The sequence below is a fragment of the Bolinopsis microptera genome, chromosome 12 (genome assembly GCF_026151205.1).
Source record: "Bolinopsis microptera isolate Bmic1 chromosome 12, MBARI_Bmic_1.0, whole genome shotgun sequence".
Classification (NCBI taxonomy): Eukaryota; Metazoa; Ctenophora; class Tentaculata; order Lobata; family Bolinopsidae; genus Bolinopsis; species Bolinopsis microptera.
The window spans coordinates 5,492,350-5,504,934 of record NC_087083.1 but is presented as its reverse complement, the minus strand read 5'-3'; the positions used below and the strand labels follow the sequence as shown (position 1 = coordinate 5,504,934).

Sequence of the window (12,585 nt, the reverse complement as noted above, 5' to 3'; positions counted from 1 at the left end):
CGTCTAATAATTTGGCATAATATCTGGCCATGGAACTGGGGGGTTAAACCAATTCTAATAAAACAAATATTTATAGGTTACTCATTTGTTTCACATTTCAAAACAGCTCGATCCAATCCGGTGAGTAAGTTAGAATGTTCTGTCTTTGCAGATATATTTACGCTACAGTTCCTTCAGTTTATTCAGACGAATGTTGAAAATGTTCATGATCTTTAAGTAGACTCCCTGAAAAAATTTGGGTAGACATAAATAATACATAATATCGACAATACAACCAAAAAGAAAATATGCGCGTATGTGCGCGCGCTTTCTGTTTTACTTAACTGACGCTATTTGCTTTATACATCATAAACTTATGATGTATAAAGCAAATAGCGTCAGTTACTACTACTTGTAGTCAAAAACTTGCTAGAACAGTAGAAGAATGTGAATTAAGCTATCTCTTTTTATATGGAATGGCTGGAAAAGGGTGTCACCTTGACATAGAGGCACTGTAAGATTCAGGGCCGCGCGCGTCTGTTATAGAATTCTTAATTTAAGATCATATTAATACTTACGTGTTTTTGACGATTGCAGTGAAGGATAGAAAACATTTGGCAAGCTGACAGAGAAACATAACTTCCCTTCCATCGGACACCGGTCCAAAATGAAATTCTTATCCTCATCTCAAATGAAGTTTTGGTGTATTTAAGAGATGGAACTGTCACCCTTCGAATTTCTGTCTGAAGTTAAGATAACATTATTATAAATAACATAATCACCATTTGGGACAGGTGCTAACTATTAAACCACCAAAACATGTCTCACCTACCCCGGAACAAAAATCCACTACTAGTAGAGGCTCTTACGGGCATTGTCTGCTCGATACGTTAGGGACCCCAGATACACCTTTCTAGACGTATTTTTGACCGTAGAATCGATTGAAAGTAGTTTCAAGATAATTGGACTGATTGTTCTGGGGTAAAATCGCAAAAAACCGATTTTTGGGCCAAAAATAGGCCAAAAAACCATGTTTTTTGATATTTTGAGCAAGTTAATTTTGTTGGCATGTCGGCAAAACTTGCATAAAGATAGCTAAAAGACAGCCGCACAAGATTGTATAAAAATAAAACAAATCCCTCTATTTGTTCTGAGGTAAAAATCCAATAAAGTGGTAAAAATTTTGACTTTTTTGCTTGAAGTTTGAATAATTTTTTGCAGTTGTATTAAATCAACCCAAAAATAGTCACATCGTGTTTGCCTAAATTTTTCCTTTCCGAGAAGTACCCACTTAATATACTTTATCGAAGTTTGAATATTTTCACTCCGCAAGCGTTTTTGCCAAATTTTCGACGCGCACTACGCGCAAAAGCATTTAGTTGTTATCAATTGGCACCCGCGCGTTCATCATAAATTTCAAACAGCTATAACTCAGCGAGATTATGTCCGTTCTAGCTCATATTTTCACACTAAATAGAAAATAATGTGATCTTATTGCTGACAAAATATGAATATAATTACTCTATTTGCCTTAGAGTAATAGACTGTCAAAGTTTAAAACGCGCATTGGTATAGCACGTGACTAATAAGGCCAAATTTATACTTCTTAACATATTATCGATCCTTAGACATCATACTATTGTGTCCAATTAGCGGTTAGGTCTCTAAACTCGTAGCAGAAAACACGTCTTTTTGCCCGTAAGAGCCTCTACTATACAGCTAGGGGTAAAATTTTACAGTCTTGATTTGTCCTAGATTTGAGTAATTTTGGAATGGGCGTGGCCCCTGGGAGTTGCCTGGGTGGGTCAAGAGGTCGAAACCCGGTTTTTCTGATGGTTTGGGACAGGTACTAACTATTAAACCACCAAAACATGTCTCACCTACCCCGGAACAAAAATCCACTACAGGGGTAAAATTTTACAGTCTTGATTTGTCCTAGATTTGAGTAATTTACGGATGGGCGTGGCCCCTGGGAGTTGCCTGAGTGGGTCAAGAGGTCGAAACCCGGTTTTTCTGATGGTTTGAGACAGGTACTAACTATTAAACCACCAAAACATGTCTCACCTACCCCGGAACAAAAATCCACAACAGGGGTAAAATTTTACAGTCTTGATTTGTCCTAGATTTGAGTAATTTTGGGATGGGCGTGGCCCCTGGGAGTTGCCTGAGTGGGTCAAGAGGTCGAAACTTGGTTTTTCTGATGGTTTGAGACAGGTACTAACTATTTAACCACCAAAACATGTCTCACCTACCCCGGAACAAAAATCCACTACAGGGGTAACATTTTACAGCCTTGATTTGTCCTAGATTGGAGTAATTTTGGGATTGGCGTGGCCCCTATCAGTCCGCTTGTTGATGATATCACTGTGTTAGATACAGATTATGCAGATGGCATGGCTGTACTGGATAACAGCGAGGAAGGTCTTCAAGAAACAACTGACCTTTTGTGTATGTATGGTGCCCAGGGAGGTCTCAGAATCAATGGTAAAAAGACTGAGGCTATGGTCATTGGTAAAGCAACCTCTCAACGGCCATACACGAAAAAAGCCACAGTGAACATCACTGTTGAAGACACACCAGTGCAGCAAGTTAGTGACTTTACGTACTTAGGTACAATTATTTCCAGCGACGGTACTATCGACCGTGAGCTGTCAGCGAGGATTCAGAAAGCTTCCGGAGCCTTCAATCAACTGAGTAATATATGGAAAAACCGCAACATCCAGTCTTATACAAAGATCAGGATTTATAAGGCAGCGGTTTTGACAATATTGCTATATGGTAGTGAGGTTTGGAACACAACCAAAAAGCAGCTACATCGCTTTGAGGTGTTCCATCAGCGTTGCTTGAGGAGAATACTTAGGATAAGATGGCTCGATCGGGTTAGAAACACTGAAGTGCTGGAGCGTGCAAAGATAAATCCAGTAGAGACGTACATAGGAGCAAACCGCCTGCGTTGGTTTGGCCATGTCACCAGAATGCCAGACACTAGGCTTCCTAAGTACCTGCTTAACTGGACCCCTGCCCATAGGAGAAGATCTAGGGGCCGTCCAAGAAAGAACTGGAGGAAATGTTTGCTGGAAGATGCTGCAGCGTTTACAGGAAACACTGACATAGACCTAGAAGGAGCGAGCGAGATGGCTAGTGACCGCAAACTTTGGAGGGAGATGATACGTCACAAACGGGAGTTCATTGGTGCAGGCCACTCGAATGATTGAGGAGACCTAATCAAGTACAAGTAAGTAAGTAAGTGGCCCCTGGGAGTTGCCTGAGTGGGTCAAGAGGTCGAAACCCGGTTTTCTGATGGTTTGAGACAGGTACTAACTATTTAACCACCAAAACATGTCTCACCTACCCCGGAACAAAAATCCACTACACCTGTGAAATCCACTACACACATCAAGGAAACGTGCTCTCAGAGATAAACATAACTTACCTTTCGTACAGGGAAAGCTGGACACCGGTCCTAATTCTTATCCTCATCTCAAAAGAAGTCTTGGTGTACTTAAGCGAAGGAACTGTCACCCTCCGAAACACTGTCTGAAGTTAAGATAAGATTATTTTAAATAACATAATCACCATTCAAAAAGGGATATGAAATATTAAACTATATTCCAAGAATCGGAAAAAATGACAATCTTGTTGTAATTTGATTTGAACGTTCTCAATGAGCATAGAACAGAGCTGATAGTCAGGTGATGTCATATTCACGTTAAAATGTTACTAAACAGACTTAAAACTGAATGAAAATCACCTTGTATTGTACAAAATATGAACGTAGTTGTGGCAAAGTCAGATTTTCTCTACCAGGAAGGTGAGAGGTACTGAGCTGGTACTCAGAAGACTTACAGTACAACCAGTTGTAATCTTGTAGGAACATATCAACACAGTTCAATTCTGCACTCACACTTAAAATACAGTTAAAATATTTAAAAATAAAATAAGGTATAGTCTGCTAATACAAAAATTGTAGCTGGAAAAATAACATACTGTAAAACATCAAGCTTGTAGATGATGTTTTACAGCATTAAATGAGCAATGGCAGGGAATATATTTCTCGAGCGAATGTTCTAAGAGCAAAATGTTAATTCGATTACTGTGAAACGTGAAAATAAGGATAAACTCCCTGCCATTATCCCACAAACGGTTAATCATAGCCAACAAAATCTGCATCACCCACTGCTTACCAACGAGGAGGTCTTACCTATTAAAGCAGCATCAGATATTTGTTATGTTTTTACAAATGATTTAAAACGTTACAAAATTATGATTCTTATAATTACAATAACAGACGATAAAATAATAATAAAACGAGACACTGACCTTTTCCAGAAGAAAACAAGCTTAACATGATACTTTTACTACACCAACTAAACTTTACCCTGCATTTATTTAGCAACTACTTCCCAACTACTTTGTAAAAATGTAAGTTACTACATTAAATCCTTTCCCTATCTTTCATAACTAAATTTGGTAGCTCATTTCCTTCCTGGTGTGAATTCCAAGGCAGTCATTGAGCCAGCTCAACACTATGATCCACAATCTAGCCTAATGCAGTGTTTTTCAACCACACAACTAGCAGGATCGAATAGGTGATCTTAACTCAATGAGTACTTCATGGCTCCTCACACAACAGTCAATTTCTCAATCTTTCTCTCAAAAATAATGTTAAAAATGTATATAATAAACAAATAATTTTCGCAACTACTCCATTGGATTCAAAAACATGTAAACATGTTTTGCTCGACAAATTTTCGTTGAATTTTGTTGAATTTAGTCAAGATAAAAATATGTAATAAAAATAATATAAATGCAATGACTTAACTTGGAATAAATCAATCATAAAATAAATTTGTCACGATACATAAAATAACTGCAATAGAATCAATCTGACTTATTTAATACTTACACCGAACAATTGACACAAAATAAATAATACTTGAAATCGACACAAAATAAATCATACTGAATGATACAAAATAGGTTACAAGGACTTGCTTGCTCTAATATTTATAGTGATCTGTACATAAAATAATTGTGAGTATTAATTTCATAGGTGAGCTTGTTCAAGACTTCGAGAGCTATGAGCTTTAATTTTTGTTTTTCTCTAAGTTTCTTGACAAACTGATTGTCCTCAATGGAATCGGTTGATTGCCTATTAGTAATTAATTTATCTACGGCACCTGATAGTTTGTCGATGTCTTTTTGGTAAGATAACAATTTGGTGCTTATGAAGTTATGAGTTCAATTGAGTCCGTAATCCTACTTATAGTATGCTAATTCATTATGCTGTCTATTATTATTACTGTCTTTTGGATCCTTAATACAACTAGATGATGCCAAGGCTAATCTGCGACTACTACTGTCTAAGTGAATAATTTCATCTGGGACAGCGTTAAGAATTTTGGAAATACATTTAGCCATGTTGCTGTGTTTAAGCTTATCGTATTTTTCAGGATCAGAGGGAAACATTTCAATCAATAATTTCAACATTGACGAAAAGTTTGCTGGCAGCTTTTGTCTGCTAGGATTTTCCCTATCAATGTTAATATTTTCTATTATTTCGCTTGACGTTATGATATCAGGTGTTAATAGTGGGCCCTGACCTAATAGTTTACACAAATTGGAGAAATCTACCCCACCATTGACAAAAATGTTGCAAGCAAATTTCTGATAGATAGCAGCTTTGGTATTTAGAATTATCTCAATCGTTGATGTCAATATATTGTGGATTGGGAAATCAGGAAATAACTTTGATAAACATGGTGGGCATGATGACAGACAGTTTTCTGAGCGACATTCTCTAGAGGAAAAGAATTTAAGGTCGTTTTCCGAGGACAAACTCATATATCGTTCATTAGTATTGGAAACGACAAAATTTGAAATGCGATAAACGTGTCCTGCAAAGTCTTGGATGTTGGACGTTATAAATTCTTTGGTAAAAACAATGTCAGGAATAGGACTTCTTTGATGAAATGCAGTGATGGCAGAAGAAACTGTGCTACGATAAGTTTTGAAATTGTTTGCAGTTTTAAAGTATCTGGAGATTTCTTGACGTTTTAGGACATTAAGCAGGAAACTCTCTTGAAAGTGTTTTCGATTGGTAAAACTGTGAGCAGAGACCTTCAGTTGCCGAAAAATATCTTCCATGCGTCCGGCATGCACTGACAAAAAGTTAGTAAGTTCGAATGTTGGACCCATGTAGTAAACTATGCCGAGGAAGTAAATAGAATTAATAACTTTAAGAGCAGTAGGTATCGTAATCTGTATTTCTTTCAAAGTTTTAAACCATACAAAAATGATATTATGAAGCAGCAATGTGGAGGCACCTGACCGTTTAGACTCATCTTTGTATCCAAATATATGAATTTCTAGAAGTGCTCTGAAGTAAGTATAATAAAGGCATTTAGGACACTTGGTCACAATTGACAAAGTAAAAATATCCCCGCAAATATTACAGGACAACCCGTCTGGAAATAATTTCATTTCTAGTTTCTGGACAATTTCAATTAAATTCTTAAAAACTGACTCGCCAGATTTTTCGTGTTTTGATCCGTAATCAAAATTACAACAATTGGATATAATCTCATGTACTAATTTTAATGGTCCGTCACCTTGAGGTCCTGGAATGTGTTTGAATGATTTGAGGGTTTCGCCTCTGAGACCATGAAGACATTCATTTCCCAAAAGTTCAGCCCCTTCAAGACCAATTTCTTCAGGTGATTTATCAGGAGTAGCCATGAATAGAATAGGGGGTCGCCTTATACCCCCTAAGTCATTTTTCAAAAACTCTTTTATCTGTTCGCTATTCATATTATCAAGACGCTTATGTGGCCATCTTATTTTCATTAGTTCTAATGCTGAGGCGGGTTTATCTTTTAAATCTTGTAGCGATTTTCCGCGATTTTCAGGATTTTCGAAGAACCCACCTTTATTAGCATGTTTTGTAGTTTTGTCGAATGTCATGTGTTCAAATTTTACAATTTCGTAATATTCATAATGATCTATAGGGAAGCATTCTAATAAGGTAGGATTACGATACGGTCCACTCTTGTTTGAACCATTCTCAACACTCCTTACAGGCGCATCGCCATTCACAAATTTTAATCTGTCCGAGAATTCGATTCCGCAGTTTGTTTTAATTGTAACTTTAAAGGCAGCTAACTGGTTAGTTCTAAATTCTTGTAATGCCTCTTCGCTTTTGGTTGTCGAAGGCGACTTAGCTATATATTGGATGTAAATTTGCTCGACAGCTTTTTGTAAATCCCCTTCACATAGATCATTTGATTGGTAAAGGGACTTGCTGTATAAAAGCCAAACGACAAAAAGGATGTAACTTCTGTTTAAAATAACGGCGTGATCATACCACATTGCAAAGCTCCTTGTAGACTCAGCTTCTTCAAGTTTTTTTCTAAGAAAACTTTCGTCGTATTTTTGGAAGTCGCTCTCACAAATCAAACTATAACTCTTTAAGGTGCATTTCACCTCGTCAATCGACAAATTTTGGTAATGCTCTTTTGGTTTGGCCTTCAAGAAATTATTACCAGACTGGAAACTTAGGGAATGTTCTCTAATTGACATAAGGTCAACTAATCGTGAGTTAGCTGCTACCTGTTTAGGACATGATTTAACCAAATCCCAACCTTCATACAAAAGTGGTATCTGGGGAGTCCCCAGCAAAATTGATTGGAGTTCTCTTAGTATTTCAACTTTTTCATCAGCGACACTAGGAATTCTTGGGATATAAAGATCGTCAACTAGAGGGTGGGGCTTGTAGCGTGTCCGAGCATTACTGTGGACAGCAAGTATGGGTCTTAACTCACTGTAAATACCATGATTTCTCGGAAGTAAAAGGTAATTTAAGCAGACAGATTGTGCATAATCGGACAATCTTTTCCCTCCTTTAGGGCCAGTTAAACTATATTTTGTACCCAGTTTAAAGAAACTTGGTTCGAAATGGTACGTAAGGACGTGCGAACAGTATTCATTAAACAGGTCCCCAAGCTCAATATTTGGATCGGATGACTTAATGTGGCGATAATCTGGTAGATTAGACAGATGTTGCTCGATGTCTGTTTTAGAAAATTCAGTGCAAAATATAGTACGGTGCAAAATATAGTACGGTCTAAATTCTCGACCTGACTTCCTGAAAGACCACTGCCATATAATAGTGGATAAGCGCACTAGCCTCGGTTAAATGATCATTGAATTTTGCAACATTGATGGTTAGTTCCGATTTGTACCGCTCAAATTCCACTTTTAATTCGCTCAAAGATATTTCGAAATTTTCGACACTTTTATCGTAGCTAGAAAGAATTTCGTAGGAAGTCCTGCATATGCATTCATGGATTTCCTTAAAACTCTTTCCACGACCTAACTCGTTATTAGCAAATTCGGATAAAATTTTGTTGCATCTACTTTTCAAATTATCACCTCCGTCATTGTTTGACATATTAAAACAAACACTACAAGGGACGCCTTCTACTTGTGGCCTACTGTTTTCATGTGAAATGCGAATTTGATCACTCCTATAAGTCTGCTTAAGAGAATCTAAAACCTCTTTATCGGCGATACACTTGGCTTGACCAATAATTCGACGAAAATTTCGCGAATCCAAGTAATTACGAACGTAACCAAAATAATGGGGAAATTGATTCACATGGTCTTCTACGCGTCCGTCAAATTCTGACAATACAAAATGTGCCAAAATGTACTTACAGAAAGGAAGCTTTGAGTATCCAGATTTGTAGGGGGCACATACTTATTACTTTATTAATAATGATATCGCTTGCTTGTAATAGAGCTGAGTAATAGATATAACATCTGATTAGGTTATTATAGTAGTTTGTGTAACGGTCGATATATGACATGCAATTATTAGTTAACAGTTAAGCATTGCAAAGGCTTGCACGCCACAACTGGCCTCTAGGCAAGGTTGTGGCTAACCTCCGCAAGCGTTTGGCCCTCTTTATATACTAGCTATTTCAACCGTATTCAGTGTGATTTTAGTGTAACTATAGTGTGATTCTATTGTGATCTTAGTTGACTCTAGTTGTGATCTTGTCGGATAGATTATAGTGTATCTTCATCGTTTACATTACACTGCCCTATCTTATACACCTTGTCTCATTTCTACTCCTGAACTCAAATTATACAATAGAAGACGGGAAGCTACATCTGGCGCGAACGGTAGTTGATAATGTCACGAACCTTCAACACGCAAGAAGAATTGGAAACATACGTAGCGGAACGTCTTCAGCACCAATTGGAGAAGGAAAGCCATGGTAAGGTCCCTTACCTGCCCACACGGAAACCAGAACGGTTTAACCCAGCACACTCAACTCTCTCTGACTGGCTGCTAGGCTGGGAGTCGTACGTGAAACTGCTCCAGCTACCCAAAGAAAAATACTTGGGAATCCTCAAAACCTTCTTGGGGACGGAGACCCTCAAGCTCATCAGGTCAAGACAGTTCTTAACAGAAGAGGAGTCGGAATGGGATAAGACAGTAAGGCCAACTTTGATGACACTGCTAGACTCGGATAAGGTCATAGATAAAGAAGCGCTGAAGAGCAATTTCCTCAAGATTGCCCAGCAACAGGGAGAAGACATCGCCAACTTCGGCACCAGAGTGAAAAGATCGTACCTGGAGGCATATGGGGCAACAGCAAACGAAGATTTGCTGAAAACGGTGTTCCAGAACGGATTAAGAGACCGAAATCTTGTACTGCACCTGTCAATGTGGCAGTTGGATGTGACAGACACCCCAAAGACGTTTGCAGAAACCCTAAAAAGAGCTCAGCAAGTGGAGTCAGCCATGGGACTCAACGCCTCATCAGAGAACCACAGCACCAACGAACAGACACACGATATCCTCGCAGTCAACAGGAACCGAGCAGAACCCTCGAGAACCAGGGCAGAATTTCCAGCTGAACCCCACAATGTCGAACCACGCCATCATCAACAAGCCCCCGGGTACACTAACTATCGTAACACCAATCCCCAACAAGTTCGAGGTGGTAATGTAAGGCAAAGTGAACCACCCCGATACAACAGGTACCAGGAGACACGGACCTGCTTCTACTGTAACAGAGTTGGCCACATCAAAAGAGACTGCAGAACGAAGCAGAGAGACAGCAATCAGAACAGGAACCATAATCAAAGACTAGACAGCAGAAGTCAGGACAGAGAACGGTCCAACACTCATGGTTACCAACCTCAAGACTACCGACAGCACCAAAGTCCGGCGAATCCACGATCCAGTTACACAGGGTACGACCCTAACAACAACACTATAGCTGCGACTGATAGTCAGCATCACCCCGATGTCAGAAGCCAGCACCACAGCTATAACAGTACGATGACAGGAGCCCCAGATCAACACACAGCTCCCACTTCTCGCAACATCCCGGTTCCGGAAAACTACTGAGGCCCTCCCCGCACGACGGAGGGAGGGCCCCGACACATGTTAACCTCTGTCAAGGAGACGTCTACATCGAAGCCAAAGTCGGCAGTCGGCCAACCGAGTTCATGCTGATAGACACAGGATCTTCACAGAACCTCATCACGACACAACACCTAGAAGACCTAAGCATTAACCTCAGCAACCTCGGCAAATCTACAGCTCGACTCACCGGAGTAACGGGTACCAAGATCATCGTCCGCGGATCCATCGAACTCAGCATACGGATAAATGGAACCAACCTGAAATCTAATTTCATCGTGATCGACAACTCCCTCCTCACATTATCCTTGGGATACCCTTTATCAGTGGTCACGACCTGATCATTAACTACCGTAGGAGAGTGCTCCACAACGAAGACTTTACGACGCCCCTCATATCCTTATCGGCAATCAACAAGGTGGAAGACTTTCCTCTACCAAACAAGGAACGGATGGACAAGATCTGCAAGTCACTGGATCTCGAGAACAGTCCTCTGAACGAGGCACAAAGGCAGCAGATCCGGGGCCTCATAGGCAGATACTCACACGTATTTGCGCTTAGTAGAGACGAAGTAGGTCAGACTCACCTCGTAGAACACACCATCCCACTAACATCCGACGTTCCAGTCAAGTGCAAATACCGACCTGTACCCCTTCATGCTATTGATGATTGTGTCGAAGAGATTGACGCTCTCCTACGGAGGGGAGTCATCGAACGATCGGATTCGGAGTATACCTCACCGGTCGTCATCGTGAAGAAGCCAAACAAGTTCAGAATCTGCGTCGACTACAGGGAGCTCAACAAAATCTCTATCGCCAGCAAAGCAGCACTGCCAGCACTCAGCACTCTCACCTCAACGTTCCATGGGTGCAAGTACTTCTGCAGCCTCGATCTACGAGAAGCGTTCTACCAAGTCCCTATCAAGGAGGAACACAGGGACAGGACCGCGTGGACGATCCCGTCCATTGGACACTTCCGCAACGTCGTTATGAGTCTCGGGCTTAAGGGGTGCCCAGCGACGATGCAGTCACTGTTAGATAAACTATTGGAAGGCCTGAGAGACAAAGCAGCAGGCTACGTTGATGACATAATCGCAGGAGGAATCACTTTTGAGGAGATGTTTGAGTTACTAACAGAAATACTCCGACGTCTGGAATCTGCAGGCCTGAAGCTCCACCCTGACAAGTGTAAGTTGTTCCGGAAGAAAGTTTCCTTCGCAGGAGTTGATCTCACCCAGAACGGAATCGAAGTAGACACAAAGAAGATTGAGGCAATTCAAGACATGTGCCTCCCAAAGACAAAGAAGATGATGATGGCCCTACTTGGAAGTTTCAACTGGTTCAGGAACGTAATCAAGAACTTCGCTGAACTCACCCGGCCCATGATTAACACCCTCAAAGAACCTAAATTCATTCTCACCGAAGAAGCGACAGAGAACATCAATAAATTGAAAGATGCCCTGACCAAGGCGCCCATCCTAATATATCCTATCATGACAGAGCCCCTCCACCTCTTCACGGATAGTAGCTCATACTGCATAGGTGGCTCGATAGGTCACATTATCGACGAACAGTTTCATCCGATATCTTATGGTTCGAAGATACTCTCCCCTGCCGAGACCGCCTACCCTACCTTCAAAAGAGAACTGCTGGCTCTAAAGCACTTCGCTACTCACTGGAGGTTTTACACCATCGGCAAGCCATTTATCGTCCATGTAGATCACAAGGCTATATCACAGGACAAGTTCCTCAGGAAGACCAACTGCGGCGTCCTACTGTCCTGGATCATGGAGCTAGAAGAGTACGATTTCGAGATCACATATACGAAGGGCGAAGACATGGGGGTTCCCGATGCACTGTCAAGACTCCCACAGCACAGCGATAAGCTCTACGAGTGGTGGGAGAACAGATTCTCGTCATTGGAGAAGAAAGACAACTTTTTGGAAACAATAAAAGATCAAGATAATTCCAACACAAGAAGTTTTCCACACGTCATTAACCCGGTCCCAATTGACATGGACAGCCCCTCTGATACTCCATGTAGTCGATGTTCACACTCGTCGTCATCACGTCGCTCCTTGCCGCCGGTGCCGCAAATCAGTCAGCCGTCTCACCGCAGAAACCAGAAGCCTCAAAGTAAATCACCGAGTAAGGCATCAACGTCAAGTG

At 40.6% G+C, this 12,585-nt stretch overlaps 1 long non-coding RNA gene across 1 annotated transcript; it reads right to left on the bottom strand.

Annotated features, from left to right (window-relative positions):
• Positions 1 to 8,721, bottom strand: LOC134824576 (uncharacterized). Its single transcript, XR_010161432.1, has 3 exons — positions 8,695 to 8,721; positions 558 to 722; positions 1 to 225 (listed from the first exon to the last, which is right to left on the bottom strand). It is a non-coding gene; the product is annotated as an uncharacterized LOC134824576 (long non-coding RNA).
• Between the last annotated feature and the right edge of the window lie 3,864 nt (positions 8,722 to 12,585).